Source organism: Lissotriton vulgaris, chromosome 1_1, assembly GCF_964263255.1.
Source record: "Lissotriton vulgaris chromosome 1_1, aLisVul1.2, whole genome shotgun sequence".
NCBI lineage: Eukaryota > Metazoa > Chordata > Amphibia > Caudata > Salamandridae > Lissotriton > Lissotriton vulgaris.
Genome location: NC_141685.1, coordinates 691584873 through 691598822, shown reverse-complemented (window position 1 = coordinate 691598822; position 13950 = coordinate 691584873). Strand labels below are relative to the sequence as shown.

At 49.7% G+C, this 13950-nt stretch overlaps 1 protein-coding gene across 1 annotated transcript in view; it reads right to left on the bottom strand.

Moving 5' to 3' along the window:
* The window catches only part of DPYD (dihydropyrimidine dehydrogenase), a 3292815-nt gene that overhangs the window by 85286 nt on the left and 3193579 nt on the right, over positions 1-13950 (bottom strand). The window lies entirely within an intron of this gene.

The window sequence follows — 13950 nt, the reverse complement described above, 5'->3', positions numbered from 1 at the left end:
ACTCACCATCAGCCGTCAGTGCACGCTTCCACCAGGCACACACACCACCAGCCGTCAGGGCACACTTCCACCAGGCACACACCACCAGCCGTCAGTGCACGCTTCCACCAGGCACACACACCACCAGCTGTCAGTGCACGATTCCACCAGGCACACACACCAACAGCCATCAGTGCACGATTCCACCAGGCACACACACCACCAGCAGTCAGTGCACGCTTTCACCGGGCACACACACCACCAGCCATCAGTGCATGCTTTTACTGGGCACACACACCACCAGCCATCAGTGCACTCTTCCATCAGGCACACACACCACCAGCTTTCAGTGCACACTTCCACAGGCACCCACACCACCAGCCGTCAGTGCACGCTTCCACCAGGCACACACATCATCAGCCGTCAGTGCACACTTTCACCAGGCACACACACTACCAGCTGTCACACGCTACCAGCCATTGGTGCATGATTCCACCAGGCACACACAAACAGTCGTCAGTGCACGCTTTTGCCAGGCACATACACACCACCAGATGTTGGTGCACGCTTTCACCAGGCAAACACACCACCAGCCATCAGTGCACGCTTTCACCAGGTACACACACCACCAGCAGTCAGTGCACACTTCCACCAGACACACACACCACCAGCCATCAGTGCACACTTCCACCAGGCACACACACCACCAGCCATCAGTGCATGCTTCCACCAGGCACACATACCACCAGCCGCCAGTGCACGCTTTCACCGGGCACACACCACCAGCCGTCAGTGCACGCTTTCACCAGGCACACACACCACCAGCCATCAATGCAGCAGGCAAGCTCTTCTCAGAGTTTCTTGGCAAATATGTGTTCGTTGCCTGGGAGGGAGTGGGTCAAGTTTCCTTAAACCATGGTGAGTATGCAGGTGCAGTGAATACACTCCTGTGTGAGTGAGTCAAGCTGCCTGGGGCTCACTCATTCCAAACTTGTAAATTGAGCCTGCACCAGGCTTTTTCTCATTTGCAAAGTTTGGTGCATGCGCACAGCTAGGCAGCCCCCACACCCCCGGGAATGAATGCTTCCTATAACCAGAATGGAAACAACATTCAGAGTAATGAAAAAAAGTTCATTTGATGCAAAGAACTGTTAACAAAAACCAGGTCAAGCTATTGTAGATCTGGCCACTTAAACAAAAAACAAACAAGCATTGGCATAGCCAATAGGTCTCGCTTTTTAGACCCTATAAGTATTTAGTTATGCAGCAGAATAGCCTTGGTGCAACAACACCAACTGTTTCATGGCTAAACACTTATAAGGCCCCAAATGCTAGACCTATTGGCTATGCCAATGCTTATTTTTTTATTGTAGTTTAAATTTCAGCTTAATGGTAAAGTCAGATTTCCTAATACTGTTTTGGAAATTACACTTTTCTGACTCTTAATGGCTCTCCTGTGGTATGATGCATATTGCTCCCAAACAGTAGACAAAGACCTGGCTGTGGGGAGGTGTGGATCTTCCTGAAAAGATGGGTGAGGATGAGCTGTGACCCTGTCCTAGTTACACTTCAAAGGGGCGTACCCTCACCAACACAGACGAACCTGACGCTAGGCCTGCCCCTGACTTTGCTTCACTAGCCAGAGTGGATCTATACACAGAGGAAAGAGAGGGCATGACTTGAACCAGTTTTAGAGTTGGACAAATGGGTGTCTCCCACCCACAGGCTGGCACTGGGCATACAACTGTCAACTCTAGAACCTGAACTCAGAATTCTCCAGGGCCAGTGAAGACTCAGAAGAAGGCCTTCCCAGCTATCTGAGACCTGTAGTAAGGCTGGATCTGCTTGTAATGAAACCAGGACCCCAGTAGTGACTGCAAATGTCGGTTGGCTGACCTCCTATTTGGGTTTCAGGGACCAGATGCCTTTTCCTGCTTCTTAACAGATCATAATCAACTGGAACTGAAATCCCAAGCGTTGTCCTGAAGGTCCTTGACCCTTGGCTGGAGTCAGAGTGCTATTCTCCCTGCCTAAACTGAAGGTTTCACTGGCTCTAACACAAAGCCACATAGCTTGTCACTGAAAGTGTAGCTGGATCCCATGCAACAGAATGCAGAGCAATGCAGCACCCCAGAGAACCTCACCAGGCAGCTTCTCACAAAAGGCTTTACTGGATCCAGTGCCTAACGACACAGAGCCCTGCAGAGTCTCACAGCTACTGACTCGAAACCTCACCAGTTCCAAACCGGGGATATGCAGAGTGCTGCACAGCCACACAGTCCTCTCATTGACAGCCTTTTCCAGTGTAAAAAGAGTCACTTCAGGCTGAATCCCATTTTGGGTTGCTTGGGTAACCTAAGCTGGTATGGTGGGCAAAGAACCATGGGTTGGAATGCTACCCCAACCAATTGCCAGTGGTTAGATTTATTGCATCAATTCCTCCCATCATCTTTTGCATGTTTGATGTAAGGTCCTAAGCGGGCAAGGCTATGTCCAGGTGTGGATTCCTAGCTTACATTAATTCTGGAAGCAAGCTGCAACTGACAGAAAAGACCCAATAATGCTGAAACAAGTCTTGCATTGCTTGTGTTCTTGCTCGGCAGTTCATGCTTGACTGGTTCAACTGGAGCAGGATCAAGGTGTGTTTCCATATAGCTGTGTCTAATCAATCCAAGGTGGCATCGTGAGTATAAAAACAATGGATTGGAACGCTCCCTGAGTGATTGGCAGTGGTTAGATATATTCAAGCATTCTTCTCATCACCTTTTGGTTGTTTGGAGATGGATATTTTAGTTTGATGTTGCAGACTTACAGGGTGAAAAGTTCCATCACAAAACAGCAACATTAGCTATGTGCAGTAGGCTGTAGAAGATGAAATGCAGCAAGTGTGGGCTTCATTGCATCATTGTCAGCAAGCCCTAAAGAGAAAAATCAGGGACAGATACTCAAAGAACAGGTGATGGGCAGGAAGTTGGAAGTACAGTAACAAATTGTTGAATTTGGTGGCAATGTGGATGCTATGCACATGCAACATGCTTTTTCTCATGTACTTGGCTGGGATAGGAGTACACTTGTCATTGCCAGGTACATCTTCTGGTGAGTGCAAGTAAAGTGAGACATTGTGGTCAGTCTGAGGGTGGAAATCCCATGTTACACTCTGCATCTGTTCTGGTAAATCCAAGTGGTTTATTATAGCATTTACAGATGTACTCTTTAGAGAATACCTCTGCTTCCTCGTTGCAAGGTATATCAGCTACAATTATCAATCACACTCACAGACATATACCATTGTGCTTTTTTGTGGAGGCCTGACTACATTTCAACTCTCCCTCTTTGTGTCGGGTGCAGTGGATGGGCCATATAATGTTAGAGGCGAGCCAAAGGTCCAAAACAGGAATGACGGGCATAGATTAATTCTAAAGCAGTGGCTAGAAGTTTTTCAGGGACTCAGCTTAGAACTTCCATGAAAGCTGATAGGTTTTTGTGAAATGATCAAATACATGTCAGTGTTACATCTCCAGTCTATTGCTGGCTTCAACTGGTGTTTTAGGGTGGTGGTGCTGAGGTGGCTGTCTGACCATCTCATGCATCATTAGTCGTGGCATTGGACCAGCACTGGCTCTATCACAGGCAGTCTTTGGTCATCAAAGACTGATAATCATCAGTTGAAGCCGTTGTTTTGTAGAATCGAATAGACATGCTGCAGATTCCCTATCTTCACTGCCTCAAATTTGACACCAGCACATGTTCTTAATACAGAATCACTAATCTTGGTTTTCAGTATCTCTGCGTCACTCTGTATTTGCTGCTTTCAATGGTGTGGGAAGGGAAACCTGGTAGTGTATGGAATGCATCAGGGTCTTGCCATAATATATGTGTAAATGTAAATGTACATGTATTTATATAGCTCAAATCACTGACCGAGGTCGGTATCTAAGCGCATGCTTAGTGAAGCTGTCCTGGTATTCCCCTGTGAGATAACCCCGGCAGGGTACCCACAAGGTGAAAGCCAGGCATCCCGCCGCGAGGGGCCGTTGTGGAGATTAAGCAAGCTATTGCCCAGAGTCGCAGAGTGTGAACCCGTGAGTCGAGAAGGCACAGGAGCGAGAATTATCGAGTCCGTGGAATTTTTTAGCCCAAGACCCGCCGAGGCGGGGAATTGAACCCTGGTCCAGGGCCGATCTCAGCTTCCGGGTCTGCCGCCTATAACCCCTGAGCCACACTTCTCCTGTATATTGTTTTTCAAATAGTTGTGAAATGCTGATTGTGTCCCTAGTAAATCTCCATAGCAACCCAATTGCATAAAAGCATAGTACACATAGCAGCTTGGTATCTGCAGCCACAAATTAAGGGGTTTTGTTTTGTTTCTGAAATATATATTTTTTGGTTGTGTTACTACAAATTGTTCTATACACTTGTTGTGTGAGGAAAGCATTGTCATCATGACATGCCTACCAAATATGTGCCAAGTAGCCATGAGAAAAACCTATTTACCAATGCGGAATGAACTGTGGGACATAGTCCTAGAGTTTGCTCTTTTACTGTGGTTAAAAGTGTTAATATGCCAGCCCCATCACCGAATTGACTTGAATTTCAAGGGGATGTTTAAAGTTAAAAATTACAACTGCTGTATTACACAAAGTATCCTGGGGGAAAAAGATGTTACTATGTACCTGATTTCTGCATCTCCAAGGCATTTTGAGATTACAGAATGGGCTGTTTTTACTTGCACGGCCACTTTCTCCACTAATTTGCAAGGAGCTCTCTGTTCCTTATTGAATAGCAGATCAGAATGCTACCTATAAAGTGAAAGATAGACCACTGCTTCAAACAGCTGGTCCATCTTTCACTAATTCAGAATTCGCAGGGCAGACTGAAATTCCCAGCTACAGTGAGGGCAGCACATTAGTTGTAATAAGGAAAGTTGAGACACCCCCCACCCCCTGCATGGCAAACTGAGGGCCCCCGCTCCGGATTGGATCCGGAGCTCTAAAACCCGACTACTGTGCTGAGGGGGTCCCCTGCAGCTCGGAGCTCCACCACACCGCGGGGATGCGGGGGCCTGTGTTACACCTGATAGGGCCCACAGATGAGAGCTGTGAATGAATGAAGCAACGTATCAAATATTGTGCCATTGTCTAATGTGGCAGAATTTTTTAACACATCGTCAGTGTTCATTTTGGGTGGATGGATTAATGGATTAATTTTTCAAGTATTTTTATTGTTTCAGGTTTCTCTCTAATATATTGTCTGCAAGTCAGATTTAAGCAAAATTTTTGTCAGTTTTTTGATTGCTCGCTTCCCGTTTTGCATAATTTGGGCGGCTGTATTTGTGTAGCACTCAGCACACACCTTGGGTTCTTGTTCTTTTTCACAAATATGCTCTGAGACTGAGCAGCCCCTTCTAATGTGTGCTCTTGATGTGCACTTTGCTTTCAATTGGTGAAGACTGGGAGCTTTATGTCTGTGTCTAAAATCTGGAGTCCGACCTCAAATTGTTTGGCAATTTCGTCTTTCTCGATTGGTCTTAGAGATTTTATGTGGCTATCCGCTTAACACAAGCCATTGCTGCGCAGAGGGTCCCCAGCATTTCGGATGGGGCGTGCTACATAGAAGAGTAGGATAATTAGTAAACACATTTAATGAGCAAATTGGTGAGGAACAAAACACGCAGTTACCACTCTGCTTCTAAACATGATGCCCCTTTATTGACTCAATACTCTTTAGCCTTGCATCCCTTCCTCGCTAGAATTCATTACAAAAGGACTCACTGCCACCCCCAGACAGCAATCACACAAACGCCATTCTAATAAAAGCTCCCACCGCCATCCATTTTGTCTTTTTTAGCCTGTTAGCTTTAGACATGTTGTCAGCAGTAGCGGGTCGTTATTGGGCTGTACTGGCCGTAGCAGGCACCGTGCATGCCCCCAGTGGGCCTGAGGGGTGGGGGCTGGTTTTGTGCTTGTGGGGGCTGGTTTTGAAGCAGTGCTGCAAGGTCCGCCCCGCAATAAAAGCGGGAACAGTGCTTCTTCCTAGCACCTTTCTCCCCCACTCCCAGGGGTGGTTGAGCAGCAATCTGCCAGGGCTGGCTGTTGTTCCCAGACCAGTTTATTGACCAATGCAGCAAGATTAGTAATCCTTTGAGGGATTCAGTAGTTGGCGGTGCCTTCTCCGGAGGTCCTTTTGCACTGCTCAGTAATGAGATTGTTGTGAGGCAGCGGGCGTTCGGTTTTGACGGAGTTAGGCAGCTCCAGTGCGAATGGGACGTCTCTTCCTGATTGGAGGACGCTGGTCTTTGTGTCCTCGCTTAGGTTTCCAGCAGGGGTGAGCGGTGATGTCCTGTTGTGGGAGGAAGGCAGTAAAGACCCATTTGGGACAATAATTATGATATGTTATCGCCTTACAATCTCCTTTTTTCTTGGTGTTTTTAAAGGCTGATTGGTTTGTCAGATAAGACCCATATCTCAATATTAGCAGTTGGTGATCTAGCTTCCGATGAGTGCCAAAATGTTAGGAAAAATAGCAGTGGAAGCATGAAATACATTCCTCGCCTCTAGAGGTGAGAATAAAGCTGATTCCTAAAGCCTTAACTTCATCTGAAAATAAGAAGGGTAATGCAATTTTGTAAAAAGGAAAGGACAGGGATTCCTAATCCTCTGATTTAGATTAACCTTCCACATCAACATAAACATATCTCAGTAAGGAATAGATGTGGGAAACCCTTTCGCATGTGAGACATTGCTGGCAACAGGATGTGATGGACTAGTGGGTTTTGAACATTATCAGTGAAGGTTTTGCAATAGACTTTCTGCAGTGGTCTCGGAGAACTGGGGCAAAGAAGATTATCTTCCAGGAATGTGTCCCAAACCGCTAGTTCATTTACATGGGGTGTAATAATGGATTAAAAGAGGATGGAGAGGGGGGCAGGTGCCTACTCAATCCACTGGATTTGAACTGTGTCAGTTCTTTGATTAAAAGCTCTTCACATTTGAATGGTGACTCTGCAATCCATTATCCCACTAATGATACCAAGGGATTAGTTGTCATCAAAAGATCTGGAGGATACCTATCTCCATGTGCTATCAGAAGATCACATCAAACGTTTTTGTGCTACGCACAAAAACAACCGCTATCAATTCCGAGTTCCTTCTTTTGGACTTAATTCATCTCACATTGTCTTCACCACGGTTTTGGCTCCATTGGCACCTCCTCTTCATTCTTAGGGAATTTTGGTTCATCTTTACCATAACACTTAGTTAGTCCAGGCGCCATCAGAAAGGTTGATGCTATATCATACACACACTATGTGCCCCCACAGCCGGTCGCTCCTCCCCACTGCTCTGCCGCCTGCCTGCTTGCTGCTGCCAATCGCCTGCCTACCGCTGTGTGTGCTGAATGGCGTCAGAGCCTTCTGCCTGCAGCCTGCCTGCCTCGAAGGTACCTCCTGCCGCTCTCTGCTTGCCACTGCTGCCCCTTCCTCACCCGCTGACCGCCGCCGCTGACCCGGTCATTTGACCCCCGTTCTCCCGCCGTTGCCACAGTCTCCTCCTCCTGCTCCCGCCTCCGCCTCCAGTCCCGCCTCCCCTCCCTGCCCATTGGCCACCCCGCCTGACCCTCCCTCCCGGCTCCTTATTTAAAGGGACTGTGGCGGACTGGTCAGTGTGACTCCCTGTGCCCCCACAGCCGGTCGCTCCTCCCCACTGCTCTGCCGCCTGCCTGCTTGCCGCTACCTGGCGCCTGCCTACCGCTGTGTGTGCTGAGTGACGTCGCAGCCTTCTGCCTGCAGCCTGCCTGCCTCGTAGGTACCGCCTGCCGCTCTCTGCTTGCCGCTGCTGCCCTTTCCTCACCCGCTGACCGCCGCCGCTGACCCGGTCACTTGACCCCCGTTCTCCCGCCGCCGCCCCAGTCTCCTCCTCCTGATCCCGCCTCCGCCTCCAGTCCCGCCTCCCCTCCCTGCCCATTGACCACCCCGCCTGACCCTCCCTCCCGGCTCCATATTTATGACGCCCCCTCAGCGACCGCCCAGCGGACGCGTGCAGCGGGAGCGCCGTTTGTGCGCCGAAGGTGCCCCAAAGGTAAGCCCGTCTGCGCCCGTCCGCGCCTGGACTGCGCCCAGCGCCAGACCCCCTGGCCACCGCCAGCCCCCCCGCAGGACCTACAACTTCGCCACACTCATCGCACTCAACACCGCCCGAGCCCCCGGATGCTACCAAGCATCCCCGCGACACACCCATGGACTCTTCGTCTGCCGATCCTGCAACTTCTCCTGCCACCGAACCTGCACCGCACCTGCAAAGACTGGAAGCAACAATCACCTCAAGTGCATCATGCTCAAGACCCGCTCCATCCACCGCCACGCCGTGGAACTCTGGAACCTCCTCGACACCGCATCCCCAGACGTCGCCTTCCTCACGGAAACCTGGATGAACGCCTCCTCAGCCCCTGACATCGCCATAGCCATCCCGGACGGCTACAAGATCATCAGGAGGGACCGCATCAACCAGACCGGAGGAGGCATCGCCATCGTACACAAGAGTGCCATTCGCATCTCGACTGACTCCAGCATCACATTCTGCGCCGCGGAATACCTCCACTTCCAGATCCACAGCGACCCCAAGACGACCCTCAGAGGCACCCTCATCTACAGACCCCCGGGACCGCGTTCACAGTTCTGCGATGACATCACAGACTTCATCAGCCCACACGCCCTCCCCTCCACCGATTACATCCTCCTCGGGGACCTCAACTTCCACCTGGAGAACAACAACGACCGCAACACCACCACCCTGCTGGACAACCTCGCGAACCTCGGACTCAAGCAGCTGGTCAACACCCCCACCCACTACGCCGGCCACACGCTCGATCCAATCTTCTCCTCCAGCAAGCACGTCTCCTTCAGTCACTCCACCGTACTCAACTGGACAGACCACAGCTGCGTCCATTTCAGCTTCGCAAAGAACACGGTCCACCACCACCCGAAGCAGGTTCCCCACAGGAACTGGAGCAAGATCACCGCCGACCAGCTCGCCACCTCCCTCAGCCAGAACCCACCTGTCAGAACAACGGACCCTAACACAGCAGCCTGCAACCTCACGCAGTGGCTGACCACAAGTGCTGACGACCTCGCCCCACTGAAGGACCCACTCACCAGACCCAGAAGCAAGAAGGCTCCCTGGTTCACAGACGAACTCAAGGACTCCAAGAAGGCCTGCCGCACCCTCGAGAAGACCTCGCTCCTCAACAAGACCACCGACAACATGACCGCCCTCAAACTCGCCACCAGCAGACATCACCAGCTCATCCGCACCACAAAGAAGAAATCTCTGAAGGAACGACTGGACAAGAACGCCCATGACAGCAAGGAGCTCTTCAACATCGTCAAGGAATTCTCCAACCCCAGCACCGGCAACAACAACATCACCCCCTCACAGGACCTCTGCGACTCCCTCGCCTCGTACTTCCACCGCAAGATCTCCGACATCCACAACAGTTTCAGCGCTCAACCCCCGCACCCACCGGTCGAACCTACGCACCCAGCCGCCATCCTCCATACATGGACCGAGGTGACCCCCGAAGACACGACAAGCATGATGAACACCATCCACTCCGGATCGCCGACCGACCCGTGCCCCCACCACATCTTCAACAAAGCGGCCCCCACCATCGCACCCCATCTCCGAGACATCATCAACACCTCCTTCAACACAGCCACCTTCCCTGAGAGCTGGAAGCATGCCGAACTCAGCGCACTACTGAAGAAACCAACAGCGGACCCGACCGACCTCAAGAACTTCCGCCCCATCTCGCTCCTTCCCTTCCCGGCCAAAGTCATCGAAAAGGTTGTCAACAAGCAACTGGCTGCCTTCCTCAAGACGAACGGATCCCTCGACCCATCGCAGTCCGGATTCAGAGCCAATCACAGCACCGAGACTGCCCTCATCGCAGCCACTGACGACATCCGAGCCCTGCTCGACAACGGTGAAACAGCGGCACTCATCCTCCTAGACCTCTCCGCTGCATTCGATACTGTTTGCCACCACACCCTAGTCCAACGACTCAACGGCATCGGCATCCAGGGGAAGGCCCTGGACTGGATCACCTCATTCCTCTCCGGAAGAACACAAAGAGTACGCCTCCCGCCGTTCCGCTCGGAGGCCACCGAAGTCATCTGCGGCGTCCCGCAAGGATCTTCGCTCAGCCCCACTCTCTTCAACATCTACATGAAACCACTAGCTGCCATCGCTCGCAACCACAACCTGAACATCATTTCCTACGCCGATGACACCCAGCTGATCCTCTCCCTCACCAAAGACCCAGACACCACGAAAGCGAACCTTCACGAAGGGATGAAAGACGTCGCCGAATGGATGAACAGCAGCCGCCTAAAGTTGAACACGGACAAGACAGAAGTCCTCATCCTGGGAACATCCCCCTCCGCATGGGACGACTCCTGGTGGCCCCCAGCCCTAGGTACCGCACCCAAGCCAACAGACCACGCACGCAACTTGGGCATCATCCTGGACTCCTCCCTATCGATGACCAGGCAAGTCAACGCCGTCTCCTCATCTTGCTTCCACACACTCCGCATGCTCCACAAGATCTTCCAATGGATTCCCACTGAGACAAGGAAGACTGTCACCCAGGCCCTCATCACCAGCAGACTGGACTATGGAAACACCCTCTACGCCGGAACAACAGCCAAGCTTCAGAAGAGACTCTAGCGCATCCAGAATGCCTCCGCCCGACTCATTCTGGACGTCCTCCGACGCAGCCACATCTCGAGCCACCTGAGAGACCTACACTGGCTCCCTGTCAACAAGAGGATCACGTTCAGACTCCTCACCCACGCACCACAATCCCTCCACGACCTGGGCCCTAGGTACCTCAACGACCGCCTGACCTTCTACACGCCCACCCGCCAGCTGCGATCGGCGAACCTCGCCCTCGCCGTCGTGCCTCGCATCCAGAGAGCCACCGCCGGAGGAAGATCCTTCTCCTACCTAGCCGCTAAGACTTGGAACTCCCTGCCCGTCCACCTGCGACTGACCCAGGACCACCTCGTCTTCAGGAAACAGCTCAAGACCTGGCTGTTCGAGCAGTAGCAGACCCCCCTCCCCACGCGCCTTGAGACCCTTCCGGGTGAGTAGTGCGCGATATAAATGCCATGATTGATTGATTGACTGTTGGTGAATCTACAGAATCAGTGTTTTCTGAGGAAAAGTCCAGTTTAAAGCCTTTGCAAAATGTTACCTTCATAGGGTCATGGTTTCAGACTCCCCAAGGAAGGATCATACTACCACCGAGATGGACTGGCAAGATTCAGAATCACGTTTTGGAATTGTTGATGCAATGAACTTCAAAAGTGGTTTCATGGCACAGGGTACAGGGGATGGTACCTCGATGCCTTTTCTGGTCCCCTTGGCTTCATTCCATCTCTACAAGTTGGTGTCATGGATTTGACCAAGTGGGATCTGATCTCCCAAGACCTGATGCACACAATTGCAGTTACCCAACAGGGGAAATTGATCTGGCATGGTGGCTGAACCCAGACAATTTACTGAAGGAGCTTCAGTTACAGCCTCTACATCTAGAGGGATCTTGAAGCAGTGAGATGAGCTCTTCTTTCTTTTAAGTCTGAACAGATGAGGAATATTGTCTTGGTTCAGAGGGACAATGTTGCGACAAAAACCTATGTCAACAAGCAAGAAGAAACAAGGTCAAAAGAACTAAACAAGATAGGTCACATAATCTTCTCCTGAACTTAGGTCTCCCTGATATTTCTGACAGCTATTGATATCGAGGGAACTTCTGATGTGACAGTAGATTTTCTAAGCAGGCACATTCCATCTTCCCTGGAATATTCTCAGGATCATGGAGTTTTCTCTGAATCCGGATGTTTTGTCTCTCTTGACTGGCTGCTGAGGTCTCCTGGTGATGGATTGTTTTGTGTCTTCAGTCTCAATGCCAAAGTCCGGATATTCTATGTGCAGGGTAGATGGATGATTAGCATTGGGTGATAGATGCACTGTCATGTCAAAGGCTAAGGGGTCTGTTGTATACATTCCCTCCCTTTCCTCTCATCAGACCTTTCGTGGTGAGAGTGAGAAAAGAATGGATGCATGTGATTTTGATTGCTCCTCGCTGGTCTCAGGCCACCTGGTTCCCTATCTTACTGGTTATGAAGGTGCATTTGTGTGGATGCTTCCTCTGGTTCTGTCTGCTCTCGACTTCCCTGTCTTGATGATGGAGTAATTATGGAAGCTCCACTTGATGGCTTGGAGGTTCGGAGGAGGGGATTAAGGTGCTAGGGAGTTCCAGTGGAACTGGAGTTACATTGCAGTCTTCCAGAAAGTGGTCAATTCGCCGAACATACAATAGGCTCTGGGGCTCTTTTTCACACAGGTGTTAGAGAAAATGCTTAGATCCCACATTTGTGAATTTGATAATGATTGTGGAGTTTTTGCGAGAAGAGTCATGGTCATGATTATGGTTGACTACGTGCAGAGATTAATACGATCAGGGATCCATAGAAGAATTTTGCAGACCAAAAGGTTTTATTTTTAGACTCTTGAAAGGTTTGTTAAATACCTGCTCTAGACCATAAAGGTTTTTTCCTACTTGGGTTTTGACTCTGGTTTTGAGGCATTGACTAAAGCCCCGTTTGAGCTTCTGGAACAATCCCACTTGCAGATAATTACTCTCAAGGCTTTCTTTTTTGTGGCAATAACTTCAGCTAGAAGATTGGGGGAGTTAGGGGCTTTCTACAGAATTTCTCAGGACAGGGTGGTATTAGTTCTGGTGCCTTCTTTTGTTCTGAAAACCAATTCCCCCTTTCACAAGCAACAGGAAGTGAGTTTGCTGGAATGTTATCCTTTGGAGGAGGAGGGTAAGTTACAGTAGATGTTTGGAGGGCTCTCCTCATCTGTTTACAAAGGGTACATCCATTTACAAAAGTGGAATCTATGTGAATTTGGGGCTATGAGGTAGAGAAACCTGCAACTGCGACTTTTAGTGGGTCTTCAGGCCCCTTATTTTAAGGACATATGATGTAGAGCTGTGGTCTTCAAACTTTTTAATGCCGCACCACCCCTTGTGAAAAATTAAATTAATCGGCCCCCCTCCCTCAGACATATTTAAATATTCCAGTTAAATCCTCTTAGTGTTTTAAAAATGCAACCAAATACATGCTTGCCAAACATACTTTTGTGGTCAGGCAGGCCTTACTAACGTGAAAAAATACCCACAGTGTGATTAGAAGAAAAGGGGGTGTGGGTGTAGAAGAATAGTTGGAGTCCTTTCCCTTCTGACACCTTCTCCCAGCCTGATATAAATGACAAAAGCTGTTAGTGATGGGACATTACAGAGAGGCTACAGCTGCTTGTTTTGTTTCATGCTTTAAACAAAGCACTACTGTGAGCATACTGCTTCTTTTGGGCTCAGCCTGGCACCCCCCTAGTATCTCTTGAGGCCCCCCTAGGGGGGCCCGCCCCCCAGTTTGAAGACCTTGTAGAGGGACAGTTTCCTCTATTGCTAATTCAAGGGAGAGGGGCTTGGAGCATGTCTACCACTGAAGCCAAGTTACAGGGAGCTTCGATTTCCGAAATATGCCAGGCAGCAACATGGTCTAAATCATCTAGTTTTTCTAAGCATCATAGACTGTCAGAAGTACATAGAGTTCAAGATGTGTTTGGATGCAGAGTTCTATACTCTATGAAGGAATAGAGGAGAGTTGAATTTCAGTTTTCAATAAAAGCATGTTTCTGTTCAGCATACACTGTTAGTTTTTCATGATTGATTGGCATGATAAATCTCATGTATAATGAATTCAGTCTAAGGAAGGACGCAAGAGTAATGTTTAAATTACCAGTAATTAATTCAAATGAGGAAGAAGACACAGAATTATGCCATTAAAGGTAAGTCATTGAAGCATTTTTCACGATTACCCAAATACCAGTCACAAAGTTAACTATA